The 12220-nt window shown below is 38.7% G+C and overlaps 1 protein-coding gene across 8 annotated transcripts in view; it reads right to left on the minus strand.

The window, feature by feature from the left end:
* The window catches only part of KAT6B (lysine acetyltransferase 6B), a 208208-nt gene that overhangs the window by 23659 nt on the left and 172329 nt on the right, over window positions 1–12220 (minus strand). The window lies entirely within an intron of this gene.

The raw sequence follows: 12220 nt of genomic DNA on the forward strand, positions 1-12220 counted from the left end.
CAAACTACGTAAATAACAGGAACTCAAATAGACATGTTAACCGCTAAAGTTCATTTTTTAAAAAATCAATTCAATATGTTACATCGCAAGGAATCAATCACACTGCAATCATCATTTACAAATCAAAGTACAACACACATACTCATGGGGGTATATACAAGTAGGTAGAAGTGTGTGATTATGGACAAGTAGATTGCAACTGTAAATTATGTAACTGTCTCTTGTAATTACCCTGCTTGAGAACTGAAACAAACTTCCTGTATAATTTTGCAGGAGAATGGAGACTGAGATACAGAATTGCTTTTTAGTTGGTTTTAACCCTTCCACAGCTATTTAATTATGTGTGATGAGGTCAAAGAAAGTTTATGCTTAATTTATGAAAAATTGGCAGGGAGGTATTTCAAAGTAAATCCTCTAAAAAGCTTCCGATTATTAATTAAATCTGGTGATTTCTCTTCCTCTTCAAGGAATATTTATATAAATTATTAGGTAAAATAAACAACGTTTAAAACAAATTCACGGGCATCATTCATTTTATTTCCTCTCTAAAAACATTCATTATGTTCTATAAGTTTTTAACTGGATGCAACTGAAAAGCCACAGGGATGAAAGGCTGTCTTCAGAGGCATCTTCTGCTTCGGTAGAGAAAAATCTTACTAATGTCCTTAACTTCATGGAGAAAAGCTCCAATGCTGGGCGAACCCCAGGGCAGGACTCTTAGTCTACGAACAGAGAATCACCTTCTTAAGAAGAAGGACACCTGTTTTTCTGATAAATAGCAGAGTCTCAGTTCAGGACATTTTAAGTCATTCTAGCCTTTTTCTTCCCTTTCTTAAAAATCTAACTTTTAACATCTTTTCTCTAAGTTCTGTTTCTAGTGCCTAAAGATCTACCCCAAATTTTAGAACTGCTCAGCAACCAAGGAGGAGGAAAGGGCAATTTTCCTGTACATATCTTACAGGGTTTGCTGGTGCTATTCTTCCCACAAAAAAAGAAAAATGGGAAAACAGTTCTCATGCTGCAGTGTCTCTTCTTTCTCTCCTTGGGCTCACAGTTAAATACTTTCTCTGTACTCCATCCTCACTCTGCATCGCCATTCCTTGTCCGAATCCTTCATTTCATCCTCATTCTGTTAATGCACAACCCTTCAATTATGTTTTTCTAAGTTTAAGAGTGAAAGTGAAATTTACAGGAATGCTGTTCTCTGATGAACTAGACTCAACACTTCAGAGGATTTGATTCAAGTAAATTTCAGTACATTTCCTTCACATAAAAATGGCTCTGCAAAGGCTGACATGGAGTTGATGCCTGTACACTAAATACTTGTACACTCAAGTTTTCATTTTCGAGCAGTCAAGGTGAAAGCCATGTCTCTCTTTAAAACATGACTAATAGGATGCCACCAGTCAAGTAAGTTTCAGTTTTAAGAGTTACAAAAACCCAAGCGCTAAGATACCATAGGATGTCACCTACCATTTTAAGATGATCACTTTCTAAAAAAACAAAAATAAAACACAGATACAGAAAATGACAAAAAACAAATATATGGCTTAATGGATTATTATTAGGCAACTGTCCTCGTAACTATCACCCAGGATCAAGAAAGAGAACTTTGCTGGCTACTCCAGAAAACCTTCTATCTGCTCCAGCCAATCACCCCTTCTCTCTCTTAAGTAACCGCTAGACTGACTCTCACAATAATCTCTTTTTTTTTTTTATACTTTCATCACCAAAACAGCCCAGCCACTAGAACAGTCTTGCCTATTAAAATAAAAAAAAAAAATCTTAATGCCATTTTCATCTAGGGGTTCCACCTTCACCCCTTTCTTTTCCTTGTAATCTACCTGTGGATGAACTGGGGCCACTTGACCTATACTGTCCACACTCTGAGTTTTGCTGATCTCCTACTTGCACTGCAGCTCAGTATGCTCCTCTTTATTCTGTATCTCTTGCAAAATGGCAACTAGATCCAATGCTTGCTTGATAAGACTTGGGTTCAATCCACTGGCAAGACTACAAATATCCTTGATCAGAAAATACATAATTTCTGGTTGTCCTTTTTGCAACTGTTGTTTTTGTTCATTGTCTACATCCATTAATTCACAGTGGTGGTGGGGATTACAAAACGGTTATATTTTAATTCTGTCATTTTCTTTTCTTCTTTTTTTTTTTTTTTTTGAGATGGAGTCTCACTCTGTCGCCCAGGCTGGAGTGCAGTGGCGCGATCTCGGCTCACTGCAACCTCTGCCTCCCGGGTTCAAGGGATTTTCCTGCCTCGGCCTCCCGAGCAGCTGGGACTACAGGCACATGCCACCACACCCAGCTAATTTTTTGTATTTTAGTAGAGACGGGGTTTCACCATGTTGCCCAGGCTGGTCATGAACTCCCGAGCTCAGGCAATCCGCCCGCCTCAGCCTCCCAAGGTGCTCGGATTGCAGGTGTAAACCACTGTGCATTTTATTTTCATTGGTTAGCTGGAATATGTTTATAAAAAGATGTTTCTGGCCAGGTGTGGCGGCTCATGCCTGTAATCCTACCACTTTGGGAAGCCAAGGCAGGTGGATCGCTTGGGCCCAGGAGTTCAAGACCAGTCTGGACAACATAAAGAGACTACAGAAAATGAAAAAATTAGCTGGGCATAGTGGTGTTTACCTGTAGTCCCAGTTACTCAGGAGGCTGAGGTGGGAGGATCTCCTGAGTCTAGGAGGTTGAGGCTGCAGTAAGCTGAGGTCGCACCACTGCACTATAGCCTGGGTGACAGAGCAAGACTCTGTCTCAAAAAAATTTTTAAAATTTAAAAAATAAAATGATGTTTCCCCTCCTTTACTACTTGATTACTTCACTGTACAGTTTATATAAGAAAGGCAGGATAAATGCTTTAATTACATTTTTTGCGGTTTTCAAGATAATAAACTGGTTCCTATTATCCTCTAAATCAGTTTGTTTTTTAATATCATTATGAACTTGTGAATTTAAACATTTGATAGTTGCATATTTTTTGTCTTTATTATTATATTTATTGTCTGGTCAGAGCCTCTTCAAATTGACTCCTAAGTCTTTTTGACATGACCCTAACAATTTTTGCTTCCTTGCTGTCTAGTATGACAAGCAGGACTTTGTTTTGTTTACAGAAATAACTCTTCGACTTCATTTAAAATGATGACTGTATTTGCCCCAAAAAAGGACATATGTAAATTTATTGTGGAGAGTGATGTCCACCTGTATTACATTTTCTCATGATTTCAGCAACACCTTTTTGTACCTTCTGCTGTGTAATTGTGCTACATATTTATTTACATGTGGACAAATGGTTACATGTGAAACTGAATTGCTTTTAATCCACTCAACCATTTTTATACACTTTAGAAACATTAATTTAAAACAATTTTGCTGAAAAAAAGAGTTCCTCTATGATGTTAACTCAAAGCAGGACTCCATATAAATAATTACAAAACAGAGGTTTTTACATTGGTAAACATGAAAATGTAGCATGAATATTAGGGTACAAACATGCTAACCACAAACCCTCTGTGGGGGAGAAAAAAAATCAGATTCCTAACTAGTATTTTCCTAAACAATTCTAAACAAGTTAAGGAAAACCTTCTGTTTTACCCAATACGAAGTTATATTTAAAAACAAACAAACACAACACCAACAACCAACCAACCAACGAACCAAAAAACTACCTTACAACCAGCTGAAGTCATAAATATGTTGTTTAGGTCCAGGCATGGTGGCTCATGCCTGTAATCCCAGCACTTTGGGAGGCTGAGGCGGGTGGTTCGCTTTTACTTAGCAGTTTGAAACCAGCCTGGGCAACATGACAAAACCCTGTCTCTACTAAAAAATACAAAAATTACCCAGGCATGATGGTGCGTGCCTGTGATCCCAGCTACTCAGGAGACTAAGGCAGGAGAACTGCTTGAACCCAGGAGGCAGAGGCTGCAGTGAGCTGAGATCGTGCCACTGCCCTTCTACCTGGGCGACAGAGCAGGACTCAAGTCTCAAAAAAAAAAAAAAAAAGAAAAAAAGAAAAAGAAAATGAAATACCATCATGAGAGGGTAAGCGCAGGCAAACTTTTATCTTAGAATATTCTATCTTAAACATAATGTCTCTATTACAAGCTGGAAAATATGTTCAAGGGGGAATAGTTCTCGTGAAACCCAAACCAGGTATAGCACTAATTTCAGCCAAGCAGAGCAAAATCTTTCTTGATCTTGTTTTAACAACGGGTCAAGGCACAGTGGCTCACACCTGTAATTCCAGTACTTTGGGAGGCCGAGGCAGGAGGACAGCTTGAAGCCAGGAGTTTGAAACCAGCCTAGGCAAAAAACCAAGAGCCTGTCTCTACCTGACCCCCCACCTCTGCCCGTGAAAAACAGCCAGGAATGGTGGCATGTGCCTGTAATCCCAGCTACTTGGGAGGCTGACATGGGCGGATCACTTGAGCTCAGGAGTGCAACGCTGCAGTGAGCTATGATCAGGCCACTGTACTCCAGCCTGGGTGACAGAGTGAGACCCAGTCTTGAGAGGAGGGGAGGGGAGGGGAGGGGAGGGGAGGGGGAGAAGAGAAAAATGTGAAAAATGTGTCTCTTCCATATATCTTAACTGGGTAAATGGAAAATAGAGTTGGAAGCATTTCCTCCTCTGCACTGCCACAGCCTCTCTCACATTTGAAATTGCAGGGCTGGGAAGAATTTTGTGTCTGACCCTCTACTACCCTATGGGCAAGGACTAAATCATTCATCCTTATGTCCTCATCACCTAGACCATCCCTGGCACAGTGTATTTAAAGCATGTTTGCTGAAAGATAGGATGAAGTGATAAATAAAGTGTAAAAAACAAAGACTGAGAGGAAGTCTGAGTTTAAGCACTACTGGTCAAAAGCTAGCTGGATGTATCTGGCAGGTGTTGACACTCATACAAAGAAGTGGATTAACTAGACTCAGGCATGCACTGATTTCCCCCAACAATCCTTTATTGTGTATCCTCTATGTGCTAGCCACTGTGCTCATGGCTTGGAGTTTAGCAATGACCAAGTCCCTGCCCTCTTGACGGTCCCACTAAGGTTTCATTTTGTTCCAGTTACCGCTGAAGATTAGGTTATTCTCATCCCAATTATTTGAATGGAATTTGTCCAGTAGTGGGTTTCAAAATGACTCACTGCAAATGCCAGTCAATGTTAGAAATCCAAACAGACAAAAAATTTGTTTGAAAAAAAAAAAACAACAACCACCTGCATGCCAAAACTCGAAAAAATTCTGAGCTATGTAAGGCAAAACACTAGCTTTCAGAAAAAATGAGAGACTGCAGACCGTATGTTTCATATTTACAATGTTTTCATTGAGGCAATGAATACAAACTATTCTATAAGAGCTATTTATTTGCTCTTATTTATGACAAGCTTAGCTTAAAAAAAGATACACAAATAAATCGTTAGCCGCACTGTCTCATGCAACTCATTTCAATGCATTCAGCAGCAGTCAACCTCTGAATAAATCACTGAGAGCTCAATTTTCAACCTTGATGTTATCTTTAGCATATTAAAACATATTGTACTTCAGACCAATGTAATAAAACAGTAATGGTAAAAGCTTTTAGTGAAACATATTATAATGAGAAAATAAGGAAAAATAGCCATTTTCCTTATTATATTACAGACTAGAATCCTATTAAAATAAATGTCATCATTATACTTGATTACATAGGTCAAAACGTGTCTTCCAAAACCCAGCAAAAGCCCAAGGATATAGCTGCTGGTCCAGTATTTTCCAACAAGTGTCATGGGGGTGAAGGTGGGAGGCTCCTTATCTTAGAAAAGGCTATGAAGTACTTGAGCACCATTTCAAAAGCATAACTTATTATTCCTTAATGACTGCCTTGACTGCACTCACCCAGGAGCTGCTAGGAAGGCTAAGCAAAGAGAAGCTTTCTTGACAGCTTCTTATGGCTAAAGCTGGAATTTTCCTTTCAAAATAAATGCAATCAAGAAATGAATTATCTGATAAGAGAAAAAGTAAGGAAAAGATAAGTGTCTCTTCAACCAGCTATGTACAAATGTGGATTATGTCACAGCTCTGCTTTCTCCGCCAAAGGTTTAGAGCAGACAGTGACATCTTCTTTCTGATGCAACTGAAATGATCTTAAGATAGAGGCTGCATTTCAGCAAAAGTACCAGACCTCGAAAGAAGACAGGGCATACCTGGCATCATTTGGAAGTAAGTAAACCAGTGCTGATGGTTTATGTTCTAATAAAATAAAATTCTCCCTAAGAATCACACACAAGAAGGGAAAGCACATTTTAAAAGTTCTTCCCGTCATAATTTAACATTTGTTCAACAATGAAGAACCTACTAAGCACCACGCTCTTCTAGAAGATCAGAATGCAGCAAAAAGCAAAGTCCACACTCTCATGAAGTTTACTTTTGATAAGACATGGGCAATCAACAATAAATACAGTCATGCACATACACGGATGCACATACACGGATACAAATATGCATGCTATCCTAGCTCTGTCCTCTGAGAGGGCTAGAAGCAGTGACACCCAAGTAGCCATGGGCACATTTAAGTGATCAGAACTTGGTTTCCTTCTTTTTTTTTTTTTTTTAAGGCGAAGTCTTCCTCTTTCACCCAGACTAGAGTGCAGTGGCGCAATCTCAGCTCACTGCAACCTCCACCTCCCGGGTTTAAGCAATTCTCTGCCTCAGCCTTCCAAGTAGCCGGAACTACAGGCACCCGCCGCCACGCCCGGCTAATTTTTGTGTCTTTTTGTAGAGACAGGGTTTCACCATGTTGGCCAGGCTGGTCTTGAACTCATGGCCTCAAGAGATCCACCTGCCTCTCGGCCTCCCAAAGTGCTGGGATTATAGGCATGAGCCACTGTGCCCGGCCCAGATCCCGGTTCCTAAATACTGTTCTCCACCATAAGGAACCAAGGCTCTTGGGAGAAATGGATGATTCCAGCGCTGGCTTAAGAAAAGGATAAGCTAAATCTGGAACATCATGCTGTGGCAGAAAGGAAGAATCCACAGGACGGAAGCATGTGGAAAAGGCACAAGAATCCACTTGAAACATTTGCTGCTAAATAAATCCAGGACAACTTGATGTTTGGGGAACATCAAAATCAATCATGGTAATGACAAGATATAACCTACAGAATAAAATTAAAACCCAAAATTATACAGAAAAAATTAAATAAATGGGGAAGAAGAAACAATTCTTCCTCATAGAATGCCAATTAGTAAGTTGTAGAAAGAATGAAATTAGAAAATTACCATTTGGTAATTATCCTAGTAATAATTATTTTAGGTAAGAGCCATAAGTGAAGGTAAAAGTAGGACGTGAACATTGGATGAGAATTGATATTTATATAATCCCAAAGTATCTTCTCACCAGATACTTACTGATTACAAAGCGAAAAATGGTAATTTCACAGTGAAGAAGCCTGGCAGGTCCCACCCTCATAAGCCCAGTGATGAGACAAATGTATTATCATATGATCCTGATGAAATGCACTGGGGAGGACATACGGTCACTTCTATGGTATTCCTGCCAAAAAATGTACAGCCTAAATCTAACTGTGAAGACACATCACATAAACCCAAATTGAAGCACACCATACAAAATAAGTGGCCTGTATGCTTCAAAAATATCAAAATCATGGAAAACACAAAGCAAAGCAAAACAAAACAAAAAAACAGGTAGTATTCCAGATTAAAGGAGGCTCCAGGGACATAACTACATACTCCACGTGATCCTGGAGGAGATTTTTTTTTTTCCTCTAGAAAGAACATCAGTATAAACTGGTAAAATTTAAAATTTGAACAATGCATAGAGATTACTTTAATATCTTGATTTTAATAATTTGTATTATGGCTATATATGAGAGCATCGTTGTAGAAAAACACTGTAATACTTAGGGATAAAGGTGCCACACGTCTTCAACTTACTCTCAAATGATTCTGAAAAGAAAATACGACAGAGAAAGAGAGAAACAAAGGGAGAGATTGAAAATAATAGAGCAGAAAACAGACGTGATAAAATGTGAACATGTGCAACAATGTATGGGAAATTGTGGTATTATTCTTAGAGCTTTTCTCTAAGTCTGAAATTATTTTAAAATTAAAGAAAAAAATAGTGACATGGATAAGGCACTGCTGGCAGCCCCCGCAGCAGCAGTCCAGGGCTTGGGAGGGAGCACTCTGGGGCCCCAGGGCTCAGCAGTGGCTGGGAGAAGAAGAGCTCCTTGCCTTGTCCGTGTGAGGCTCTGAAGCAGGAACTGCAAATGTTTTGTGGGCAAGGGAGTTCTCTGTATGTCTGGTGGGGATGGAGGGAGAGAGAGATAGAAAGACTTTACAGACAGAGATGGGGAAGACTTTCAAATTTTCTGACTGAGAAAGGGAATCCTAGAATCCAAGAGAAAGGAATGTGTTCTCAACCAATCCATGATAGTCACTCTCCTCCACCCATTCCAGTTGTGGGCAAAGAGTCATAAAACCCACTAGGAAGTTTATGAGCAAATTGGGAGTTGGTGCCCTTTAGTCACTCTGGCCAAACTCTGCAAATGGCCTCCTCGGGAGCCTTGTTCTGACAAATCCCAGAGAAGCTATTCTAGGAAGTGACAGACAAATGACTTATTCTGCAAGCAGCACATGGTTCCATGGATGACTATTCCACCTCACTCGGCTGCCCTGAAGAACAGTGTTCAAAGCACTGCATTTGCAGTTCTTTATACAGATAGTCCCTGGCTTACAATGGTTCAACTTTACTAAGGTATGAAAGCAACACCATTCAGTAAAAACCATACTTGATCATTTCCTGGGCTAGCGATATGTGGTACAACACTCTTACATGAGATACTCAACACTTTATTATGAAATTGGCTTTGTGTTGGATGATTCTGCCCAACTGTGGGGTAATGTAAATGTTCTAAGCACATTTAAAGTCCAGGCTAAGCTATGATGGTTGGTGGATTAAGTGTATTAAATGTATTTTTAATTAATGATATTTTCACTTTATGATGGGTTTATCAGCCCATAGCCCCACTCTAAGTCCAGGAGCGTGTATATACACACAATGCATTACATTCCACTCACATCTGTGATCAAGTGTGCAAGTGGGCAGCTATATCTTTCTCCCTGCTTGTGTCTTGTTTCAGCTTACTAAACTGGCAATTATAAAGATCTGCCTGATTTACAACCTCATTTGACTTACTGAAAATACATCCCTGACCAAAAGACCCCAGGCTCATGTACGAAACAGAAATAAAACAAATATAACCATTAAAAGGTCCTTTAAAAAACCAGAGCAGATTTTAGAAAACTTGTAACCCTAGTTAGCTTTCTATCCTGGGCTCCAAATTATGAGGTCAAAAATGATCATGAGAGGTCATGTGACTCATCCCTACCTTTAAAGGCTGGATTTCAATCATTCTGGAAAGATATTTATCTACTATTACTTTAAGTAACTTCCAAGAGAAGGTGCTATTAATTTCTTCAGCAGCCTACTCTATCTTCCTTAAAACTTTTATAGCCAAGAAATTCTTTTGGTTTTAAATTGATTTTCTATTGGGTTTACACCAGTTCGCATTTTCTTTGAGTGCTATAAAATTCTTCCCCTAGTCTCCTCTTCTCTGAGGGAATAACACCAATCCCTTTTCAACTTTATTCAGATCTTTCACCGCACTTCTTAAACCCACTCCAGCAGGGGCAATGCTAAGTGTACAGGAAAGAGAAAATCAAAAACCACACCCTCAGCATTGCTTTGCCTGGTCACATCCTGGTAGACAGCATTCATCATAGTGGCCCTGAGCCACTCAGTAAAGGTTTCAATGTGTTCTGTAGTTTTAAAATACAAGGTAGATTCTAATAACAGTTTTCACTAAAATGGTTTAAAAAAAGACAAAGCATTTGAAGATAATGTATTTGTTACCCAGATTGTTTTCTTATGTAGAAGGCCTTAGTGCCAGATCATGCTGTACAAATAAGACGCTACTGAATTTAGAGCTTGAACTTTTACCTAGTAAGTACCAGTTCCTTTTTAATTTTAGGTAGACAATTATTGTGGACAGCAAACATATCAATTTGGAAATTTAGTTTATATCAATACAATTTAATTTATACCTCTAATACCTATTATTATATAGGAATCTGTACTACTGGATACAGAGAAGTTGGAAGTATGACACCTCCATCAATAATTATCACAAAAGGGTGAATAGAGTGTAAGTGTGATACCATATACAATATGGGACCAATAAAGGTATGAGATAAAATTCCAGGAGGTGGGATCAAAAAGCAGAGATACTTGAGCTGGCTCGTAACAATGGGCAGGATTTTGAACAGACAGAGACTAGGAAAGGATTAGGTGATCACTTCAAGGAAGGGACTGCATAGACAAAAAATGGAGGTATAGGACCATGCTCAGACTATTTGAGAAAAAGGAGATTGGTAGATGAAAAAGCCTAAAGGACAGGCTGGAATTAGATGTTAGAAGACGTTAAATATTGAGCTAAGGAGTTTGTCTTATTCTGTAGGCATATAGATATGACCAAAAATTTAAGGCTTGAATGGCTGCTATGCATACCAGAAACTATATTTATGGACTACTTATGAATAGAAGATACACAAAACTGGAGAACAAGATAAATGGTTTTGCCCTCAGAAATGATTACAGCTAGGACTCTATAAAAATAAAAATGGTACACTGCATTTGGTAAGATGGCCCTCCTTGGGATTACTGGTTTCATGGATAACTAGGTCAGGAAAGTGTAGATAAGACTAGGGTAATGAATCAATAACTAAAAATATTATCTAAAAATAGAAAAGTAATCAAAATTTTTCTTTTAAAAGAATCACATTCTTCAATGTCATTAGATAAATCAGTCAAAACTGCTATTCAGTTATTTTACACTTTTATCAGACATTAATATTTACAATACCTAACAATATAGATTTAGATTCACTGTATTTCTTCATGGTTTTCTGTGAGAACATTTACATTGTGGTTTTTGCATCTGATATAGCTGACGAACATTGTGCAAAGTCCTAAATTTTCCTCCTTTCAGTTAACAAGCAGATAAACTGCAATCTGGTAATCAAGAAGGACCTGGTTCCTAGTGACAGATTTATTTTTATTTATTTATTTATTTTGAGACAGAGTCTCTCGTTCTGTCGCCCAGGCTGGAGTGCACTGACACCATCTCAGCTCACTGCAACCTCCACCTCCTGGGTTCAAGTGATTCTCCTGCCTCAGCCTCCCCAGTAGCTGGGAGTACGGGCGTGTGCCACCACGTCCAGCTAATTTTTGTATTTATTTTTCAGTAGAGATGGGGTTTTACCATGTTGGCCAGGATGGTCTCAATCTCTTGATCTTGTGATCCACCTGCCTCGGCCTCCCAAAGTGCGGGATTACAGGCATGAGCCACCACGCCTGGCCAATGACAGATTTTTACATGACCAGAAATGACTATTATCATGGGATATCTGGTCATCATGTTATCTAGATATTTTGAATCAATTCTCCAAATGTACCCCTAACACAACATTTACACATCCAGAATATAAACAAGGAAAAAAAGAAACTACCAATTTTTAAAAACATTATCCATGTGCATACTTTTATATATTATTCCGGTTTTAACAGAGAAGGCTCAGAAGATATGAGTGCATATAAGATAAATATTTCTTGGGAAACCTCTAGATACAAACACTGTATTAATTTCCATAATAGAAAAGGGAAATTAACAAAACAAGGTAAGAGTTATTTCTACTAGCAAGGCCCAGGACAGGCTGCCTAGAAAATTATTTTTCTAAATGGAAATATACCTTTTCTGCTTTGCACTGTACAAGATTATAGGCAAAATTTTAGAGAGCTGAAAATCCTTTCAAATAATACTTCCTTTAGCTCTAATCACGAATAATTGCCTCTTTTGGTGCTAATGAGCATGAGCACCACAAAATGGAATGTAATTCTGTCAGTTCATTCAGGGTAATGGCTTTGTGCATGAGGCCCGCTGCCGAGAGATCTAGTCTCAATTTCCTAGAGTACAATCACTAAGCAGCAGTACATTTTTCACTTGAGGAAGATGTTCTAACCTATGTAAATATAAATAGAAAACTCATTATCTATTGATAAAAACAACAATGCAGGTTAAATAAACTTTTGTGTGTTACTGTTTCCTGTAACAGCCATCAGCCTCCTGGATCATGAAAGTAA

Source organism: Rhinopithecus roxellana, chromosome 11 (genome assembly GCF_007565055.1).
Source record: "Rhinopithecus roxellana isolate Shanxi Qingling chromosome 11, ASM756505v1, whole genome shotgun sequence".
Taxonomy (NCBI): Eukaryota; Metazoa; Chordata; class Mammalia; order Primates; family Cercopithecidae; genus Rhinopithecus; species Rhinopithecus roxellana.